The 22,360-nt window shown below is 38.4% G+C and overlaps 1 pseudogene; it reads right to left on the bottom strand.

Annotated features, from left to right (window-relative positions):
* Positions 1 to 222: 222 nt before the first annotated feature.
* Positions 223 to 9,812, bottom strand: LOC107811867 (uncharacterized; annotated as a pseudogene).
* Between the last annotated feature and the right edge of the window lie 12,548 nt (positions 9,813 to 22,360).

Raw genomic sequence — 22,360 nt, 5'->3', positions numbered from 1 at the left:
CATGCGATTCTTTCGACAAATACTAGAACTGTCATTAAAAAAGTAGGGCTTTGAAAGAAGACACCTCTTCCCGAGCCAACAACAATAACAAACCCAGTATATTTTCGCAGGTGAAATCTAGGGAGTATAGTGTACATGCAGATATTACCTTTACCTAAAGAAGGTAGAGAGGTTGTTTCCAATAAACACATCACTTCCTGAGAAAAAAAAAAAAAAAGGAATATACTATAGAAATCCTAAGTTCATAAGAAAGATTAATTTTTTCACCCTTAAAGACAAAGAAAACAAGTATTGTTTCTAATAACGGTGGTGTTCGACCAGCTTGTCTCAAAAAAGAGAACAAGTATTAAAAGCTTCACATATGATCTTGGTATCAGAAAGAAAGTTCATAAGATAAATGACATAACAAGTCTTCTGCAAAATTAATACTTAAAAAATGATGACAGAAACCAAACATAGAACAGATTCCCTTGTGTTAAGTTACGGAGCCGAGGATCCATCGGAAATAGTCTCTCTAGCTTTACAAGGTAGGAGTAAGATCTGCGTAGACAATACCCTCCCTAGACCTCACTTGAAGAATTACACCGGGTTTGTTATTGCTGTTGTTGTAGCAAACTATCTATTTTCCTACCATTAGAGATGCCCTGGACAAGTTTTTTTGGTTTATCTGCAGTATATCATTAAGTCAAATATTGATTCTCTAGTTTGAACAGTGTTGCAACCTTTTCATAAGTCCGAAAAATAACTGAAGTGAGTTGCTGTTACATAGTTTTTCAGTTATGAGTAATCTCAACAAGCCATGAATCCACTTAATGAGCAAGGTTTTCGCAATGATCACACCTGCAAAAGGTAAAGCATAAATTAGAAATACAAACAACAACAACAACCCAGTAAAATTTCACTAGTGGGGTCTGGGGAGGATAATGTGTACGCAAACGTTACCCTTACCCGAAGGATAAAATTGTCCAGGGCACAATATCAATGTTTTCTCTCTTCCTTTCCAACTTACTTTTTTTTAAATAAAGGTATCAGTATATTCATCAGCACAAAGCTTGTGTTGGAAATCACAATTATGAAAAAAGGAAGAGACCTATTTACATTTGTCCAAGATTCTTCTTACAAGGACTCTAACAACTCTAATAGAGTCTCAGTTTCATCTACGCAAAATTCTTTCCACCAAAAATGAAAGGACAAAATACAGTTGAGCTTAGTTTTAGTTTTCTGTAAATAACTCCTCCTATCTTCAAAACACTTATCATTTCTTTCCTTCCATACATTCCACCAAATGCATGCTGGTATAGCCCTCCACTTCCTTTCCAACTTAATATATAGGGGGTATAGTTAAAAGGGGTTTTGGGGGACACCGGATAGTTTAAGTATGTAACTGACAAAAACGTGATAGTTTATGGGGTTTTTAGGGTATTTACTCTAAAATTCATGCATGACAAATCAATATTCTCGATAGCTTATATAAAGTCTTAAGAATGGAATGTGATGTTTTTTATGACTTGGAACTCTGCATGGCAGTAATTAGCATAAATGTAAACATGCTGCTCAAACCATATTCTAAGGGTGCGTGGCCATAGAAAAAAAATATTCCCTTTGGACAAGATAGAATATATCTGAGGCCAAGTTATGCACCACTAGTAGCTACATCTTGAATGGTGTTTTGCAACTTTTTCAAAGCTTAAACTAGAAAGGAATTGCCATCTTAAACAACTTCCAGTTATAAGCACACCAAACTGGAAAGTAGTGTAGTAGGCCACATCAAGAGGCACAAACAAATACTAGAAGAACCAAGCATGCATTTATATACAAGATTAAGCGCTTGATCAATTTATTTATTGTCATCATCATCTAGTAACCTCCTTATATGTAAGCATTCAAACGGTTCAGCTCATCGTTATGCTCACTTGCAACCGCACGGACATCATCTCCAAGGGACGCCATCCCTATCATACCATGAGTTCCTCAACGTGCACTGCAAATTGATTAGTCACTTTCAGGAAAGAAACACTTTAGAGGTTTATTGATGTTGCGGAAGCCAAATGTATATAGTGTGAATAAGTCACAACTACTATACCAAAAATTATGACAGCCACCAAATAATAAATAAGACAATAAAACAACAATAAAGGGAACACCAGAATTTACGAGGTTCGGCTAATTTTGCCTACTCCTCGGACACAACCAATATTTTATTTCACTCCAAAAATACAAGTGAAATAATACTAAAGAGAGAAGATACAAATGCCTTAAACAGATGAGAAAGCAAATGAGAGGTGTATATAAATCCTAAACATTAGGCTTTCTTTTATAGGGGGAAAATCCCCCCAAAATTCAAGAGCCCACCGATGTGGGACAAATTTGCCAAACTTCAACAAATCTCCACCTTGGCAAAATTCCACATCTTCAATTTTCTCTCAATAACAAATTTTGATTGTGTCTTCATCTTTAATCTTCAGTTTTCAACAATGTTGATCAAATCCAAACAATGTTGAAACTTGACCGCAGTCACCACCTTTGTCAGCATATCAGCAGGATTCTCTGTAGTATGAATTTTCTTCACCGTGACTCCAACTTCTTCTATGATTTCTCGTACGAAATGATACCGAACATCAATGTGCTTCATCCTTGCATGATACACTTGGTTCTTCGCTAATTGAATAGCACTTTGACTATCACAAAAAATTGTGATACCTTTTTGTTCAACACCAAGCTCCTTTAGCAATCCTTGAAGCCAAATTGCCTCTTTCACAGCCTCTGTAATAGCCATGTACTCTGCCTCTGTTGTAGACAAAGCAACTGTTGACTGCAAAGTAGACTTCCAACTAACTGGTGCCTTTGCAAAAGTAAACACATAACCAGTAGTTGATCTTCGTTTGTCCAGATCACCCGCAAAATCTGAGTCACAATATCCAACTACAGACTGATTGTCTTCCTGCTCAAAAACTAACCCGACATCTACAGTATTATGAATATACCGTAGAATCCACTTCACAGCTTGTCAATGCTCCTTCCCTGGATTGTGCATATATCTGCTAATAACTCCAACAGCTTGTGAAATGTCAGGCCTTGTGCAAACCATTGCATACATCAAGCTACCAACAACATTTGCGTATGGTACCTTTGACATATACTCTCGTTCAGCTTCATCCATTGGCGACATAGTAGTACTTAGCTTAAAATGGGAAGCAAGTGGAGTACTAACTGGCTTAGTCTTGTTATCTATGCCAAAACGTTGAAGTACTCTCTTCAAATATTCCTTTTGAGATAAACAGAGTTTCTTTGAACGTCTATCTCTAATTATCTCCATGCCAAGAATTTTCTTTGCCTCACCCAAATCCTTCATCTCGAACTCCTTCTTCAGTTGAATCTTCAACTTATCAATTTCTTCCAAATTCTTAGAAGCTATCAACATATCATTAACATATAGGAGAAGATATACAAAGGAACCATCTTTAAGCTTGTGCAAATACACACAATGATCGTATTTGCTTCTCTTGTACCCTTGTCGCAACATAAACTCATCAAATCGCTTGTACCATTGTCTAGAAGATTGTTTCAATCCGTACAACGATTTTTCAAGTTTGCACACCATATTTTCTTTTCCAGCAACTTTGAATCCTTCTGGCTGAGTCATGTAGATTTCCTCCTCCAAATTTCCATGTAAAAACGCAGTTTTTACATCCATCTGAACTAGTTCCAAATCCAATTGTGCTACCAAAGCCAACATAATTCTAATGGAAGAATGTTTTACAACTGGAGAAAACACTTCATTGTAATCAATTCCCTCCTTTTGAGCATATCCTTTGGCCACCAATCTTGCTTTGTAGCGAACATCTACTTGGATAGGAAATCCTTCTTTCTTTGCAAATACCCATTTGCACCCAATTGCTTTCTTTTCCTTCGGGAGATTGGCCAATCTCCATGTATGATTCTGATGAAGGGACTGTATTTCATCATTCATGGCAATCCTCCACTTATCTTCTTCTGAACTTTGGACATCATCTTTATAAGTGGTAGGAACATCATCAGCTACAATTGAGGTTGCACAAGCAACCGTCTCTATGAGACGAACAAGTTTCGTTATTGTTCTTTTTGGCCTGCTGGTTGCTATTGATTCAAGTTGTTATTGAGGTTCCTGAGTTGGAATCTCCTCTACTGGCTCTCCTTCCAGAGGGTAATCTTCATTTGTTTCCTCCTCTGCTTCTTGTGTAGGAAAAACAAATTTTCCCTCAAACTCCACCTGCTTAGAAGCACCTTCATTTTGTTTGGTATCTTCTGTTACCTTATTTACCATAGCAGATTCATCAAAGGTAACATCCCTGCTGAATATTACTTTCTTTGTCATAGGACACCATAAGCGATATCCTTTGACTCCAGAAGTAATTCTCATAAAAATAGCCTTCTTTGCCCTTGGATCCAATTTTGACTCCGTCACATGATAATATGCAGTTGAGCCAAACACGTGCAAAGAGTTATAATCTATAGCAGGTTTTCCATACAATTTTTCAAATGGTGTCTTGCCATCAATAGCAGCAGATGGTAAGCGATTAATGAGGTGGCATGCATATGTAACTGCCTCAGCCCAAAATTCTTTGCCCAAGCCAGCATTGGACAACATACACCGTACCTTCTCCAGCAAGGCCCGGTTCATACGTTCTGCCACTCCATTCTGTTGTGGTGTATGTCTAACAGTGAAGTGTCGGACGATGCCATCATTTTCACAGACCTTATTGAAATGATCACTTTTGTATTCACCTCCATTGTCTGTGCGAATACACTTGATCCTCTTGCCTGTTTGATTCTCCACCATCGTCTTCCATTTGAGAAAAATTCCCAACACTTCATCTTTGCTCTTCATTGTATACATCCATACTCTTCGGGAAAAATCATCAACAAAGGTTACAAAATAGTGCTTCCCACCCAATGAAGGTGTTTTGGAAGGACCCCAAACATCAGAGTGTACATAATCCAAAATGCCTTTAGTATTATGGATCGCTGTACCAAATTTAACCCTTGTCTGTTTCCCTTTAACACAATGCTCACAAAACTCCAAGTTGCAAGCCTTGACTCCTTTTAACAATCCTTGATCTGATAGAGTTTTCAAGGATTTTCCTCCAGCATGTCCCAAGCGCATGTGCCATAGCTTGGTTGCTTCTGCCTCTTTGTCGTCACTGGCTGTCACTGTCGCTGTCCCAATAACTGTACTGCCACAATAGCGGTACATATTATTATTCTTCCGATTAGCCTTCATTACCACTAGTGCACCGGAGCATACTCTCATCACTCCATTTTCTGCAATGATTTTGAACCCTTTTGATTCTAGGGCTCCCACAGAGATGAGATTCTTCTTCAAATCCGGTACATATCGAACATCTGTCAATGTTCTGATCATTCCATCATGGTTCCTTAATCGTATTGAACTAATGACATATGAGGTAAGAGGGCTGTTATCCGCTGTGTGGACGACTCCATATTCTCCTTCTTGAAATTCCACGAACCAGTCCCTGTTGGGACACATATGATAGCTACAAGCCGAGTCCATCAACCATATGTCTGATGATGTTGATGACTCTGTTGTAACTAATGAGAAGTCTGAATCATCACAATCAGCTACATTTGAATCCATAATAGCCTTTCCATTGTTATGTTTGGCCTTATTCTTCAACTTCGGACAGTCTTTCTTTCAGTGCCCTTTTTCTCGACAAAAGGCACATTCATCTTTGCTGGGTCTGGATCTTGACTTGGATCTTCCCTTCTTTGTCCTCGTTTGACTTTGAGGACGACCCCTCACAAATAGTGCTTCTCCTTCTCCGCCCTTCTGTTTTTCTCGCTTTCTTTGTTCATAGCTGTACAAAGCCGAACAAACTTCTCTAAGAGAAACTTCGTCATTTCCATGGAGTAGAGTAGTTTCAAGGTGCTCGTACTCATCAGGAAGTGACGCCAACAACATCAAGGCCAAGTCACCATCATCATAAGTTGTATCCATATTTTGCAAATCTGTGACCAACTTATTGAAACTGGTGATATGTTCATTCATCGTGGTACCAGGAACATAGGTGAAGTGAAACAGTCTCTTCTTCATGTACAATTTATTTTGACTATTTTTCTTCAAAAATTTATCCTCCAGTGCTTTCCATAATTTACTTGCAGAAGTTTCCTTTGTGTATGGATATTTCTGCTCTCTAGCAAGGTAGGATCGGATGGTACCGCAAGCAACACGGTTGATAATTCTCCAATCTTCTTCTTCAATAACATCTGGTTTCTTTTCTTCAATGGCCAGATCTAGCCCTTGTTGAAAAATGACATCTAGAACCTCGCCTTGCCACATCCCAAAATGTCCGGACCCGTCAAAATTTCTACCGCAAATTTCCCATTTGACACAATTCTTGTCATAAGCGAAGATGCCAATGATGACGTATTGTTGACACTTGATGTAGATTCTTCTTGTTTATTGTCTCCCATATTTGACACAAATATTATTTAATAGCTGACGACACAAATCAAGATTATTTCCTTTCTGATGTAGAAGATCAGACTAAGCTACAACTACAGAGCATACTCAGACAGAACCTTGACTCAGTTACCAAGATAAATCTTTTCTGATGTGGAAGATCAGACTATGCTGCAACCACAGAGCATACTTAGACAGTACCTTGGCTCTGATACCAATTGTTGCGGAAGCCAAATGTATATAGTGTGAATAAGTCACAACTACTATACCAAAAATTATGACAGCCACCAAATAATAAATAAGACAATAAAACAACAATAAAGGGAACACCAGAATTTACGAGGTTCGGCTAATTTTGCCTACTCCTCGGACACAACCAATATTTTATTTCACTCCAAAAATACAAGTGAAATAATACTAAAGAGAGAAGATACAAATGCCTTAAACAGATGAGAAGGCAAATGAGAGGTGTATATAAATCCTAAACATTAGGCTTTCTTTTATAGGGGGAAAATCCCCCCAAAATTCAAGAGCCCACCGATGTGGGACAAATTTGCCAAACTTCAACAAATCTCCACCTTGGCAAAATTCCACATCTTCAATTTTCTCTCAATAACAAATTTTGATTGTGTCAATAAAACTAAAGCATGTTAAAAAAATGAATAAATAAATCCAAAACAAATATAGCCTTTTTTTTTTAAGGTCCGGCTCAGCTCCCACTACAAGTCCAACTCCAAGTCATTATATATATATATACCCATTTATATTAAATGTCACTTATCCAAGGAGCTTCCTTGGAGCATCGGTAAGTTGTCTCTATGTGGAAGCTTTCGAGCTGTGGAAGCAGCCACTAATGCTTGTGTTAGGTGCGGCCCTTCTCCGGATCATGTGTGAGTGTGTGGGAGCCTTCGAGCCGTGGAATCAGCCACTAATGCTTGCGTTAGGGTAGGCTGACTACATCACACCCTCTGGGAATGCAGCGCTTCTCCAAAACTTGCATGAGTGTGGGATATTTGTGCACCGAGCTGGTTTTTTTTTTTGTACTTTACAGTGGAGAATTGCAAACAGATTTCTATGCCTTGCAAAGAAATCCCTTCCCTCCATCTGCAAACTTAATTGGCAATTATGATATGGAGTACAGGGTTAACAGTCAATTTCAGAACAAGTTCTATTTCAGTTTCAGGAATGTCACATATATTCCTACTATTATGAGACAAGGTTGACCTTGTCAGCTAGTTGATATTACCAAAACTCTAGAAACTATAGAAAAGATTGAAACTATAGCAATTTCTAGGTTGCAGGCAGTTATTTATATTCAAATAGTAGAAAATGATAATACATGAAAATAACACTGAAAAAGATATTCCTAGACTTATAATGTGTACATATAAGGGAAACTCACATTATTTATTAAATAAACAGAGCAGTAATCTGATTTCCGACATAAAGAAGAGTGGAAAACAATAAAAATATCAAAATTGATGTACCTCATCAATACGCCTGCTGGAAAGATCAAGCAACGTTCTAATTGCCTTTTATCAGCTTCTGCAATTTCACTGGATGACATACCTTTGCAGGGATAAATGGAAGCTGTATCATAATGATACTATAGGCGAATAAAACAAGCTAAATAAATATTCACTTCTTATTTTCCAAGTGAAAATCTGGTATCATGTCAAGGACGGATGGATTCTCCCTTATAACGTTTATCAATAACTCGGTTGTAGTTGCATCAAATGAGAAGCCCCTTCCATCCATTTCCTTCATAAGAATTGTCATTTCACTAATTCTATTGCACCTGAGAAATCCTTGAACAATAACACTGTAAGTGATACCATTTGGCAAACAACCGTTGTCCTCCATTTTTCTTAGCATATCTTTAGCTTCATCTAACAACCCTTCTAGACAGAATTTATTTATCATTATAGTGTATGTTCTCACATTCGGAAGTAGTCCAATTAAAGAAAGAGCCTCAAAAACAGCAAGAGCTTTGTCAAGTTTACCATTTTTGCACAATCCATTAATGACAACATTATAAAATTCAATATCAACATTTTCTCTCTTTCTTTCCAACTCATTAAAGAGTGACATAGCTTCTTCAACAAGTCCATGCTTAAAATAACCATTGAGTAAAGTGCAATGAATGCATAAATCAGGTACAAGCCCCGTAGATAGCATCTCATCAAAGAACTTTTTTGCAGAGCCAATCCGTCCAACTTCAAACAGACCTTGCAAGATGGTATTGTAGGTAACAATATCAGGCTTTGATCCCCTTCGAGAAATTTCACGAAACAACTGCGTGGCCTCATCCAACTTCTTTTTCTTACAATATCCATTTATTAGTATGTTATAGCTAATAATGTCAGGTTCAATGCATTTATCTATCATGAAATCCAAAATTCTCCTCGCTCTATCCATTTGACCACGTAAACAATATCCATCCATTATCACATTGTAAATCAGGCTCTACACCTTTTTCGTTCATATGTCTCATTACTTCCTCGGCATCTTCAACTTTCCCTTCTTTGCACAGTCCATCAATCACCATGGTGAAGGTGCGCACGTCTGGATAAATATTAAGGTCTAACATCTCAGAGAACAAAGTCCTAACCTTTTCCCACTGACCAAACTTACACAAACCATCAATCAATGAATTAAATGTGAATATGTCTGGACATATGCCTTTCTTTTTCATCTCATTCAAAAGGCTGATAGCCGCATCTAAATTTCTATCTTTGCAAAGGGAATCTATTACAATGCTGTAGTTAAATATGTCGGGCTTAGTGCTCCCTTGTTCCATTAGCCGGAGCAAACTAACAGTTTTTTCAGTATGACCCCTTTTGCTTAGCCCATTCATGACGGTTGCATACATAACTTCGTCGGGCTCACAAATCTTCTCCCTCGCCAACTTTTTGAACAATTCAACTGCATCTTTGACCTTATCTTCAGCAAAAAATCCCTTTATTAGGGTGTCAAAGGTGACAACATTAAATGGAATGCCATTCTTCAAGTAAACGGGTAACACCGAAAATCCACAATCAACACAATGCATCAGGCAATAACTATTAATCACGATACTCAAGATGAACCCATCAATCTGGATATACGATTTCTGCATTTCTACAAAAAGAGAAACTACAGCAGAGTAATGCTTCATATTTAGCATAGTCTTATATAATTTAGAGAATTCGACAAGAGACGGAAGAGGTTTCGTTTTGATCATTTGATGGAATAGAGTCAGAGCATCATCTAAACACTTGACGTTCTCAAATTTGCTATTTACCCCAAATTTACCCTTTACTGAAATGGATGTATTACTATGGCCTCTGATTGTAATTGCCGAACAAGAAGGATAAATATCAAAGAAAGAGATAAAGGGAATACCATTGCGAGGGCAATGCAGAGAAATTCTCCTCTATCTTCTTGTTTTATATTGTTACTTTGCGCTACATTTCTTAATATTTATTTTGAAATTCTCCTCACGAAGTTAAGCTCTTTTCATTATTCGGGTATATTTGTTCATTCTATTTATTTATTTTTTTGTATATTTTAATTTCATGATTAGTGTCTTTAATATGCAACTTTATAATTTCTCACATCTCTGGACATATGTAAAAATAAAGAATTCTATGTTTCTTTATTTTAAGTTGTTTGCATGATTGTCAGGTGAAAGTTGCTAATTTTCATGTTAATAGAATTAATTGAGAGAAGAATACTTGTTTTATGTTGTTCGACATTTGAATTTGTATTAAAATTAGAAGACATTTTTGTTCTAGTTAAAATTAAAGATATACTAATAATTTTTAAAAAATAGTATTCTTTTCTATTACTTTAGTATGTATAGATTACAAATTTGATATTATGTCAATCTTTTCTTTACACTAGTATCCTAATTATTTCTAATTATTTATCTTTTTTATAGTTTTTACTATGTAGAATTTGTCAAAATTTGAGTTTGTGGCACCTGACATTCCTGGAAAGAATTACTTATCATAGGTTCTCGATGCTGAGATTCACTTGGCTACTAAAGGCTTTGGTGACATCATTACTCGGGGTAATGAGGAATCAAGGCAGAACAAAGCGAAGGTCATGATTTTCCTTCGTCATCGTTTGGATGAAGGTTCGAAGGTTGAATATTTGATAGTGAGAGATCCGCTTGAATTGTGACTGGCTTGAAGGAAAGACATGATCACCTTACGGCTACGGTATTATCAAGGGCTCGATATAAGTGGATGCACTTACGATTGCAAGATTTTAAGACCATAAGTGAGTATAACTCTGTTGTATTTCGAATAATTTCCCAACTAAAATTATGCGGGGATGTTATGAATGATGAGGATTTATTGGAAAAGACTCTTACGACTTTTCATGCCTCAAATATGGTATTACAGCAGCAATAGCGTGAAAAGGGTTTTAAAAAGTATTCTGAATTAATCTCATGCCTTTTGGGGGCTGACCAATATAATACCCTTTTGCTGAAAAATCATGAAGCTCGTCCCACAAGATCAGCTCTGATTCATGAAGCGAATATAGTAGTGAGACGTGATAAGTTTGAAAAACAAAACGAATAATCAAGAGGGGCAGCTGTAAGCACGTGATTTTTGACCCTCCCCGAGAATTTTCACATTTTTTGCGTGAATATGTGAAATTGGGTCCAATATAGTCATTTTAACTATTTTTACTTTATTTCATTGCAAAAAGAAAAATTACAAAAAAAAAGTATATATATAAATTTTAGTTTATGTATCCCTCATAAACTTGAAAAAAAAAATCAATCAAAAATTGCACTTTATTTTTGTACTTTATATAAATTCAAAAATTACAAAAATATAATTCTATTAATGTTTTGTAGTCGTTTTAATTTTGGAAAAATACAAAAAAATATTACTTTTTATTTTTGTCTTTATTAAAAACGAAAATTACAAAAAATAGTTTTATTAATATTCTATAATCATTTTAACTTTGAAAAATACAAAAAATATTATTACTTCATATTTTATCTTAATATTTAAGAAAAACGAAAATTACAAAAAATAGTTTCATTAATATTTTGTAGCTATTTTAAATCTTTAAAAAATATTTTAAAAATATATAGTTTTGTTGAATACTAGTCTTATTTTTGGTAGTTATTTTTGCTTACATAGGACTAGTTAAGCAACGTGTTCCTATTTCTCGGGTCCGGGCAAAAGAATAATATTCGGGTTTAAACTACCCGGTTTTAGGCCTAATTTTCGGACCTAGCCCATAATAAACAGTGTCCAGGACACATGGGGAACCCCACCACGCGTGGGGGACATATGCCTTGAACCCCACCACGCGTGGGCTCATTTTTCATGGCAAACCATGCCAAATACACGGACTACACATTTGACAAAGGGGGGGATTTTTGGGAATTTTGGAATTTAAAAAAAAAAGAAAAAAAAAAGAAAAAGAAAACAAGTACTGTTGACGCTTCTTCTTCATAAAAGAAGAAGAAGCAAAAACCTACGGGAAGAAGAGAACGGACGACTGGAAAAACCAGCTGCTCCCATCGCCAAAACCTCCAGGCAACCATCCTCCTCCTTGAATCCGCCATTGTTGCCATTGCGAGCTCCGCCATCGTCGACCACTGACCACCAAGCTTCCCACGAACCTCCATCGTCGCAACCCCAGTCCGGAACATCACCCAAACCACCCCGTCACATTCCCTACTGCCTCACGACCACCTGACCAACTCCCTCATCACCACCGTCCAAACACCATCGCCCTAACACCATAACCAACACCCAAACACCATCACCCTCGTCCCAGCTGCTCGTCGAAGCTGCGTCTGCGTCCTCACCTTCCCGTCGACCTTAACCCAAAACCACCAGTCCGTCAACCACCCCAAACCCACCATCAACGAACCCAAAACCATTGTCGCCCCAGCTCCCTCTCCGCCTCTCGACCCTACTGTCGAATGCTTGCCCCGACGACACCAGCCCCCCTCATCATCATTTTCCGGTCGACAACCACCCAACCCAGCTCCTTACTCGCATCTAAACGACCCCTTTCTGTGGCATGTCCTCAAGCTAGCTTGCTACGTCGCAAAATCCAGCAGTAGCAACAGTTTTGGTCCAAGCTTTTTATTACCATCGAGGTCGTCTTTGGTCGTCTTTGGTTCGTCGAGGTCCGGTACGTTGAGTTTGACGTCGAAGTTCCGTCGTTCTGTTATTGGAGAGGTGTCCGACAGTTGTCGGTCCAGTTGGTTGTTGTTCTTGCTTCAAACAGGTGCATGCGCATTTTTAAACTTGTTATATTTGCTTAATTGGAATGAAATGATATGGATTTCCTACGCACTGTTTGTGTATCAGATTTGTTGAATATCGGATTTCCTATTCTGAAAGGTGCTAATTACTTAGTTTGTCTTAATAGTTGTTTATACATGTGGTAGTAACGTTAAAATTTTAGTAGCAATTTTAATTCCGCAGAAAAAAAAACCGCTTCATCAAATGAGTTCAATTTATAACCCATGATCTAGTGAAGTAGCGAAAAACGTAGTTGTTTTAGTCTTGTCCTTTTCCTAAAAGAAAAAAAAAGAGAAAAAATAAATAAATAAACAAAAAACGAGACTAGCTTCGCCAAAAAAAATGTACAGATTGCGGAGCCTTCATAAAATATGTGTATTAAATACTTAGATTCCGGGACGGGCCGTTTAGTAAATTTCACGGCCCTACCCAAAAATAATAACGCGCTAGTTGTTTTAGGCGCACCTTCAATAATTTATTCTCCTTAAACTCGGGTGCGCATTTATGTGACCCAAATCCAAGTCTCAACGAAATCGAAATGTATCTCTAATCACGGGTACATTGATTGTGACGTGGTCTGAGATGCATTTCCATGACGTTGCAAATTCTTTTAAAAAAAAATAATGAATGAGACGAGCCTCGCCAAATAAAAATGCAAATTGCGGGGCCCTCAATAATTAGTCATAATAAATACTTAGAATTTGGGATGGACCGTTTAGTGAATCTCACTGTCTTCCCTAAAGATAATAACGCGTTAGCCTCTTTAGACGCGATTTAATTAAATTACTTTCTTAAACTCGGGTGTGCATTTCATGCGACCCAAATCCAAATCCTAAAACATCAAATAAAATATGTTTCGGATTGTGGGTGCATTTCATGTGACACAGTCCAAAGATATGTTTTGAGCGATGTTCACATTCCTAAAAAATAATGATAATAAAGCTGTAAAAGATAAAATTTGCACATGGTTCATAAGTGTATTAAAAATCAGATAAATAAGCCAAATATAACAGTTGAGCGACCGTGCTAGAACCACGGAACTCGGGAATGCCTAACACCTTCTCCCGGGTTAACAGAATTCCTTATCCGGATTTCTGGTACGCAGACTGTAATATAGAGTCATTCTTTTCCTCGATTCGGGATTAAAATTGGTGACTTGGGACACCCTAAATCTCCCAAGTGGCGACTCTAAAATAATTAAACCAATCCCGTTTCGATTGTCCTTTAATTGGAAAAAACTCCCCCTGCGCCCCTCGGGTGCGGAAAAAGGAGGTGTGACAGCTCTGGCGACTCTGCTGGGGAAGATATAACCCAGAACCACTGGTTCAGGGTTAGAAATTCGAGCTTAGATAAATTGTTATATTTGGCTTTATCTGATTTTTTACATGTTTTAAGCCTAATGTGCTAAATGTTGCTTTTACCGCTTTGATATTATGTGAACTGTATATAAATTGTGCCGAAACCCATCTTCTCTCTGAGTCTTCTAAATCATGAAGAAGGGCGTACTTCGTATGACTTCTTTTCTGTATAGTGTCAAATCCCAATTTAGAACGAGGTTCGGATAAGTTGCTAAGCCGGTGAAGCTTCTGTATTCCCGGTACGCTGCCCCCCCTCGGCTCGAGCTGTCCGCTCGGGTAAGCCAGGTCTAGAACAAACACCCAGGTTCTGAACCTAGTATAACAAAGCCACATGCCGGATCCCTAGTAGGAACGTTTATTTGCATCATGTGCATTTGACTTAGGGGACTCAACACAGGGGTTGGGTCCGTCTAGGACAAGCAACCTGAAAATAATAGACCATCTTATGACATCCTATGTGCTACATGTTGTATTCAGTCAAGGGCAAATGGGTCATTTGGTCATTTCCAGCATGATGTTATTTTAATCAAAGCATGAGGAACATTTGCGGAATCCAAGAAGCCTTGGAATTCCCTATGTCCCCCACGCTTGCTTTTGGGAAAACACATGGGGAACATTTGTGGAATCCAAGAAGCCTTGGAATTCCCATATGTCCCCCACGCTTCATATGTTGGAAAAAGCGCATGGGGAACATTTGTGAAATCCAAGATGTCTTGGAAATCCTTATGTTTCTCATGCCACATTTTGAAAACAACAATAAATATAAAAAAATAAAAAATTACAAATAAAACAAAGCATGAAAATTCAAAAAGATTTTGTATGTTTTCATTATTTTCCACATATTAAAAATAAATCGTGAAAAAGAGGAGAAAATAACAGCATAGAAGTCCGAGTAGAGTCGAAACTCTGCCGAAATTTTAAAAATGAAAAAATGTCTTGTTAGTTTGTTATATTAAAAGCAAAGGAAAAATAAAAAAAAATCACCATTGTTCTGTCTGTTTTTTTAAAAAATATTAAAGAAAATAGTTTGTTTTGCCATTAAATGAAAATGAAAAAGAGTTTGTTTTTTTTAAAAAAAATGTTTTATTTTATTTTATTTTGTTTGTCTATGAAAATGCCAGAAATAAAAATAAAAAGAGTTTTATTATTTGTCCCAAAAATAAGTATATATATAATCCAAAAAAAATTCAAAAGAAAGTTCAAAATTCAAAAAAATAAAATAGATAAATAAAAATCCGAAAATATTTTGATTCTTCTTTAGAAAATTCAGAAAAAAAAACATTTTAGAAGCATTTCTTTTATTAAAGGTAAAATTCCAAAAAATGAAATTCAAAAATATATCTTAGAAGTGTTTCTTTTAAAAAGAAAATCAATCAAAAATAAAAAAATATACTTCCTTTCTTCTTTTAAAGTAGTTCTTTCAAATTCAAAAAAAGTTAGTTCATCTACTTATCCTTGATTGACCGAACTACGCGGGTTTGATTCTCACCGGATGTGAGATACGTAGGCAACCCTCATCGGGTCCAACCCCACCTTCTCAAAAAAGAAGGAATGTTTTACGTTTTTCGTTAATTTGTTTGTTTGTTATGAATGAAGAATAATAGTCTATTTGATTGTTGTGGGAAAAATAATAAAACGAAAAAAAAAATATATAGAAAATGGAAAAGGGTCCTCTCAAAAATAGTTTATTCGCCCGAACTACGCGGGTTTGATTCTCACCGGATGTGAGATACGTAGGCAACCCTCATCGGGTCCAACCCCACCGTTTTGCTAAAAAGCCAAAAACAAACAAATAATAATCATAAAAAAAATATATATGTCAAATTTCAATTTTTGTCATAAAGAAGTCGGGTGACGCTGTTTTATCAAGACATAGCCGAATGTTCCCGAAAGGGACGCCGGAAGGCTGACTTTGCATAAAACAGCCACCTTTGGATCATTTTTTAAGATTTGGTCCAGTTGACCCACACAGCCTTAAAAATCCTCGTCCCCGAGACGTTGAAAGGTCGTGTTTGCAATATTGAGTTTTCTAATTTGAAAAACGAAAAAAGAGTCATAAATAAGTCAGGTGATGTTGTTTTATCATAAATAGCCGAATGTTCCCGAAAGGGACGCCGGAAGGCTAACTTTGCATAAACAGCCACCTTTGGGTCATTGTTTTGCAACACCAAGTTTTATTATAATTTGAAAAAAGAGTCGACGGTCAGGTGAATACCGTCTTTTGTCATAATAAGCCGAGCCAGCTTCGGCCGCGTCTTAAGCCGTTCTCGCCGAAATAGCCTTAGAGTATCTTCGGTTGTCGAAAGGTTATTTTCGTAAAAGAATGGACAAATTTATAAAGTGTCATAAAATAATCCTCCCCGGCCTCAAAATTTATATGAAATTTGGAAGGGGCCACATTTGCAAAAAATAACCGTCCGGTTGCATTTGGCAAACGGGGAAAGGAACTATCCGTTCGTTTTTGAGTTTGTAATTGTTGATTAGAGTATGCGAATTATTTTGATTTTCGGGTCCGTTTGTTGTCTCTTGTCAAAAGTCCGTTTTTGCAATCAAGTTTGTTTTAATTTGAAAATTGGAAATTCCAAAAAAAAAATGTGTGCGTTTATTATTGTTTATCTTTTATTGGTCCGAACTACGCAAGGTCTGATTCATGCGGGGTCATGATACGTAGGCAATCTCCATAAGATTCGACCACAACAAAAAGAAAAAAATAAAAAAAAAAGGGAAAAATGAAAAAATCGAAAAAGAGAAAAGAAAAAAAAAAGATCGAAAGGAAAAGAAAATACAAAATAAATACAGGGGTTCCCAAAGTACTTCAAAGGGGCAAACAAACAAGTCGGGGTGACGCATGTTGTTTAAAGCAAAGCATGTTAGAAACGGTTAACTGCCTAGGGGCATTGCATCCTCAATGTGTTGTTGTCAAATCTGTTAAACTCTAAACGCTAACAAGTTTGTTGTTTTCCGAATCTCAAACAGTTAGTTGTTAAAGAATTCTGGCAACACACCCTTACCAAACTATATCCAAAGGACCGATAACAACAAGCATGGCTACTTCAGAGAATAGTACCGAGGAAGAAAGGCCGATGAGCCAGTTGTTAATGGAAGCGATGGGAAAGATAGAAAGGATGGGACTAGATATGAATGCAATGCAGGTAGCTCTAGCCAAAGCACAAAAGAGCCCTGAGCCATTGGGGCACATGCCGGAATACCCTCACTCCGGCCCTTCAACAAGCCTCCCAAATCCCCGTTACCATCAAGAAAGAAGCCCTCATGATTCCCAGGCTCCACCACCCCATCAACCTCTCCCAACACCCAATATTCCCATTTTTGTGGGACCTGCATCAGCCCCTTTGCAGCGAACGACCAGTGAGCCATTGTTTCAGGCTCACGATACACAACACTATCCCCCTGAGCCTACATTCCATGCACCCGAACCACAGGCTTACAATCCCCATTTGGAAGTACCGGCAGAGGTTGAGAAGCCGGATAAGGCCCCTGAACAGGATGAAGTGTTGAGAAAGTTCAAAAGCCTGGAGCAATCCTTCAGGAACTTACACGGGCTGGGCAATCAAGTCAGCGTGGCATACAAAGATCTGTGCCCTTTCCCAGATGTCCAACTCCCGGCTGGGTTCAAGATGCCCAAGTTTGATTTATATGAAGGGCACGGTGATCCCATGGCACATTTGCGGGGATTCTGTAGCAAAATGAGAGGGGCAGGAGGCAAGGATGAGCTTTTGATAGCTTATTTCGGCCAAAGTCTGAGCGGATCTGCACTGGAATGGTATACCAGGCAGGATTTCAGCAGGTGGTACACGTGGGATGACCTGGCACAGGCTTTCGCAGGTCATTTCCAGTACAATCTTGAGATAGTCCCTGACCGTCTCACATTGCTGAGGACTGAAAAGAAGCCCGGGGAAAGTTTTCGTGAGTTTGGTTTCCGCTGGAGAGAACAAGCGGCCAGAGTTGATCCTCCCATGAAAGAGGGAGAAATGGTGGACTACTTCTTGCAAACACTTGATCCAACTTACTTTGGTCACTTAGTGACAACGGTTGGGAAATCCTTCAATGAAGTGGTAAAGATAGGGGTCATGATAGAGGAGGGCCTAAGGTCTGACAAAATCCTAAATTACTCAGCGCTCAAGGCAACGACCCAAGCTATTCAGAGCGGCGCGGGAGGTGTGCTCGAGGTCGCATCAGTCGAAGCAGGTACTGGGTCCAAATTCAGAGGTCCTTCCCCTCACTACCATCCCAGGCCCCACACTCCATACAACCTTCCACAACCCTACTATCCACCATCAGAGCTACTCTTTTCAGACCATCATGCCCAAGCCTGCCCCCGAGCTCCATATAATCCGCCTCAATATTATCCTCCGAATAAAGTCCGGTCGCAGGGTCAACTATCAGGTCACCCCCGCTGGCGAGAGCCAGCACCACGTAATGCATTCTTGCCTTCACAACGTTTTCAAGCACCCAACGACCCTAGAAAACAGGGGCATGGGGGAAAACAAAGGCAAGGAAACAATTTCACGCCAATTGGGGAGTCCTACGCAAGTTTGTTTGAAAAGCTAAAGCTTTCAGGACTGATTGAGCCGCTCCTTGGCTATACTCCAGATCCATATGCAAAAGGGTTCAATCCTGCTGTACGATGCATGTACCACTCTAATGTCCAAGGACATAGCATTGAAGATTGTCGTTCTTTGAAAAAGGAAATCGAAAGAATGATTCAGGAAGGGGCAATTGTGATCAACGACAGTGACAGGGAGCAGGCGAATCATCTTGAGAACTTGTTGATTGATGTTGATAATACTGAAGTTGGGGATGGTCTTGGCAATGTTGATATAGAGCTCAATGGCTAAAATGTCATGCTTTGCAGTTGGAAGATTCTCCATTTTGGGTCAGCCGGAGATGCCGTGCTTGGATGGTTGGAAAAACACTCCATTTTGGGTCAACCGGAGAGGATCTTTGATGGTTTATTTTGTTGTCATTTCCGTTGTTCGGATTATTAGGATTGTAATTCCGATTTGTTTTGTGTCAATATCTTTCCGCTTATCTTTCCGTTTTGTCATAGCGGTTTGTTTAAGTTTTGTCCAAGTTGTTTAGGATTTTATTCCGGTTTTCTTTGTTTTTAAAACCATTTGTTCAGTCCAATGCAAAAAATTCAGTCTTTGATTATTCCCAGTCACCTTTCTGTTTAGTCATTATGTCATTTTTATTCAGCACTGATTCTAGTGACATGACATGCGCACACAGTTTGGGCCTAGTCTTTAAAGTTAATCATAAAACCCCAGAAAGGCGATCAAACCATTTAAAGAAAATAAGGACGGTTTGAGATTATTTGGAGCCCGAGTCATGTGGAACTGGGGTAAGTTCAGCACAAAGAAAACCATTAAAAGCAAGATTCGCCAAATTGGCATAAGGGGCGTTCATGATAATGAGAGTATCGCCCAGTGGTGTTTAGAAGTGACAAATGAACAAACAGATGTCGAATATAATTGTCAAATCTAGCACCATCGGAAGAGACTATAAATCTATTGATTAATGGTGTTGTTTGCACTTGGCATGTCTTGAAGACTGGAATGACGAAGGCATTTTGTTCTGCTACCTAAACACTTTATCCTTCGTTACCCCTTTTAGCCTTATTTATTTTTCTTTCATACCCCTCGTTCGGAATCAGTAACAACGAAAAAAAGAGAAAGAAAGAAAACAGCAACGAAAAAAAAGAGGAAAAAAAATGAAAAGAGACAAGAAAAGAAAATTGATAAAAAGAAAAAAAGAAAGTCAAATGAAACAGAGGAATTGGGAACTACGTTTGACCTGATTCCTCAAAGAGGATACGTAGGCGCTTCACGGCTCGGTCATAGTTTTGAAAATGAAAAAAAAAACAATTAAAATATCCCCAAGCAAGAAACTGGGGCAGATGTTGCGTTTGATGTAAATAAATCTAATTCCGAAGGTTGTAATTAATAACCCAAAATGAATGCATTTTTGAGCCTTTAATACCCTTTCTTTCTAGCCCAATCCAAAAACCCACATTGCGGTCCAAAGAAAGACCTTCCGATCAGTCTTCAAAAGATGCCAAGTCAGACAAATGAAGAATCTTACCGGCGAACATAACATTCTGTTCCACAGCAGAAAGGACTCTAATCTCCAGCAGAAAGAGTCGTACCGACGACACTCCAAATCCCCAGCTGGAAAGTGATACAAATGAGAGAGTCTTATCGGTGAAAACCTTCACAGGCACCATAAGGCGATGAAAGCTGAGAGAAAACCAAAATGAGAGAGACTTGATAGTGAAAACCCTTCGGGCACTACAAGTCGAATAAGATTGAGAATCAGAGGGGGAATCGCCAATGGAAGATCTTGAAAGATGATTGACGATAGAGGATAGGCCACATACGCATGTCATGGCCATTAGAGTCGGTATCTGCGTTTGATAGGTTTTTATTTATAGTTTCTTTTATAAAAGAGTCATCGTGTCCTTTGTCTTTTATTTTGTTTCTGTTGTTTTTCTCCTTTCACAAAAAATTTCCCCAATAGAGTCTGTCCGGTCAGAACAAGTATGAAATGACTTCAAAAATATGCCATCAGCTTTCCAAGATGAGATCTGACTACTATATCCAAATGGTATAGTCAGCAAGGAACAAGCGCGAGGCCAGTGTCAAAAAAGATATCCCCAGCAAAGGGAATTGACAAAAGGATTGACGAGCGTCAATAGAGATATCCTTGCCAAAACCAAGGTTATAAACCTCAAAGGCCAAGGCCCATGAACAGAGCAAGGAGAGCGGCGAGCATGATTTGGCGAAATCCATACTAGACTAAAAGGTCGGAAAAATGCCAGTTTCCGAGCTATGCCACAAAAGAAGAGGGATATCTCCAGCAGGAAGGGATTATCCCCAACACATAATATCATCCCCAACAAGTTGTGCAACACAGAGCAAGGAGGGAGAAAGGGAACACCATCCCAGTAGGAGTATCACAACCAACCACCATGTTTTAAACTAACAATTTTGTTTGATTTGAAACAGGTAAAGGAAGGGCATTGATGCCAGAGCTGCGTGCCACAAGGGATATTATCAAACTGGGGCAGAAAATTTTCCTTCCATTTAGAAAATTTTCTGGAAGTCAGGTACCCCCAGCTGATAACATTTTACCCCCAACAGGTAAGTAAATCAAGGGAGGTAGTCTTTGAAGGAAGAAGCTATGCAAAAACAAAACAAAAAAGGAATAAAAAAAAGAATAATAATAAAAATTTGGGGAAGGTAGAAAAGGAAAATTCATCCCAATCCCCAGCAAGTATTCGAGGTAAGACATTTTCAAGTCTTAAAGATATGTTGGGTTCATCCGCCCTCAAATAGGATCTGTTGGGTTCATCCGCCCTCAAATAGGATATGTTGGGTTCATCCGCCCTCAAATAGGATATGTCGGGTTCATCCGCCCTCAAATAGGATATTTTGGGTTCATCCGCCCTCGAATAGGATATGCTGGGTTCATCCGCCCTCAAACAGGATATGTCGGGTTCATCCGCCCTCAAATAGGATATGTTGGGTTCGTCCGCCCTCAAATAGGACATGTCGGGTTCATCCGCCCTCAAATAGGATCTTATTTTCAAAGTTATTGTTCGACAGGCGCCCACCTGAATAACGAGAGGAATACATTTTGTCTTTTCATTTCTGTTCTAGGTCACCCACCAGTATAATGCGGGAATACATTTCTGTCTTTTCATTTCTGTTCTAGGTCACCCACCAGTATAATGCGGGAATGCATTTCTGTCTTTTCATTTCTGTTCTAGGTCACCCACCAGTATAATGCGGGCATATCATTTTTCATATCTTTGAAGCCAGGCGCCCACCTGTATAATGAGAGGAATACATTCAGCCTTTACTTTTAAGTGTTGAAGCCAGGCGCCCACCTGTATAATGAGAGGAATACATTCAGTCTTTACTTTTAAGTGTTGAAGCTAGGCGCCCACCTGTATAATGAGAGGCATAAATTCAGTCTTTACTTTTCAAGTGTTGAAATTGGGAGCCCGCCCAGATAATAGAGGCATACATTCAGTCTTTACTTTCAAGTGTTGAAATTGGGAGCCCGCCCAGATAACAGAGGCATACATTCAGTTTTTTTACTTTTAAGTGTTGAAGTTGGGAGCCCGCCCATAATAACAGAGGAATACATTCAGTCTTTACTTTTAAGTATTGAAATTGGGAGCCCGCCCAGATAACAGAGGCATACATTCCACGTCTTTACCCATAGGAGATGCATTTCCTCCTAAGTTTTAG

Source organism: Nicotiana tabacum, chromosome 3 (genome assembly GCF_000715075.1).
Source record: "Nicotiana tabacum cultivar K326 chromosome 3, ASM71507v2, whole genome shotgun sequence".
Taxonomy (NCBI): Eukaryota; Viridiplantae; Streptophyta; class Magnoliopsida; order Solanales; family Solanaceae; genus Nicotiana; species Nicotiana tabacum.
The sequence above is the reverse complement of the archived record's forward strand: the minus strand, read 5'-3'. Positions and strand labels throughout refer to the sequence as shown.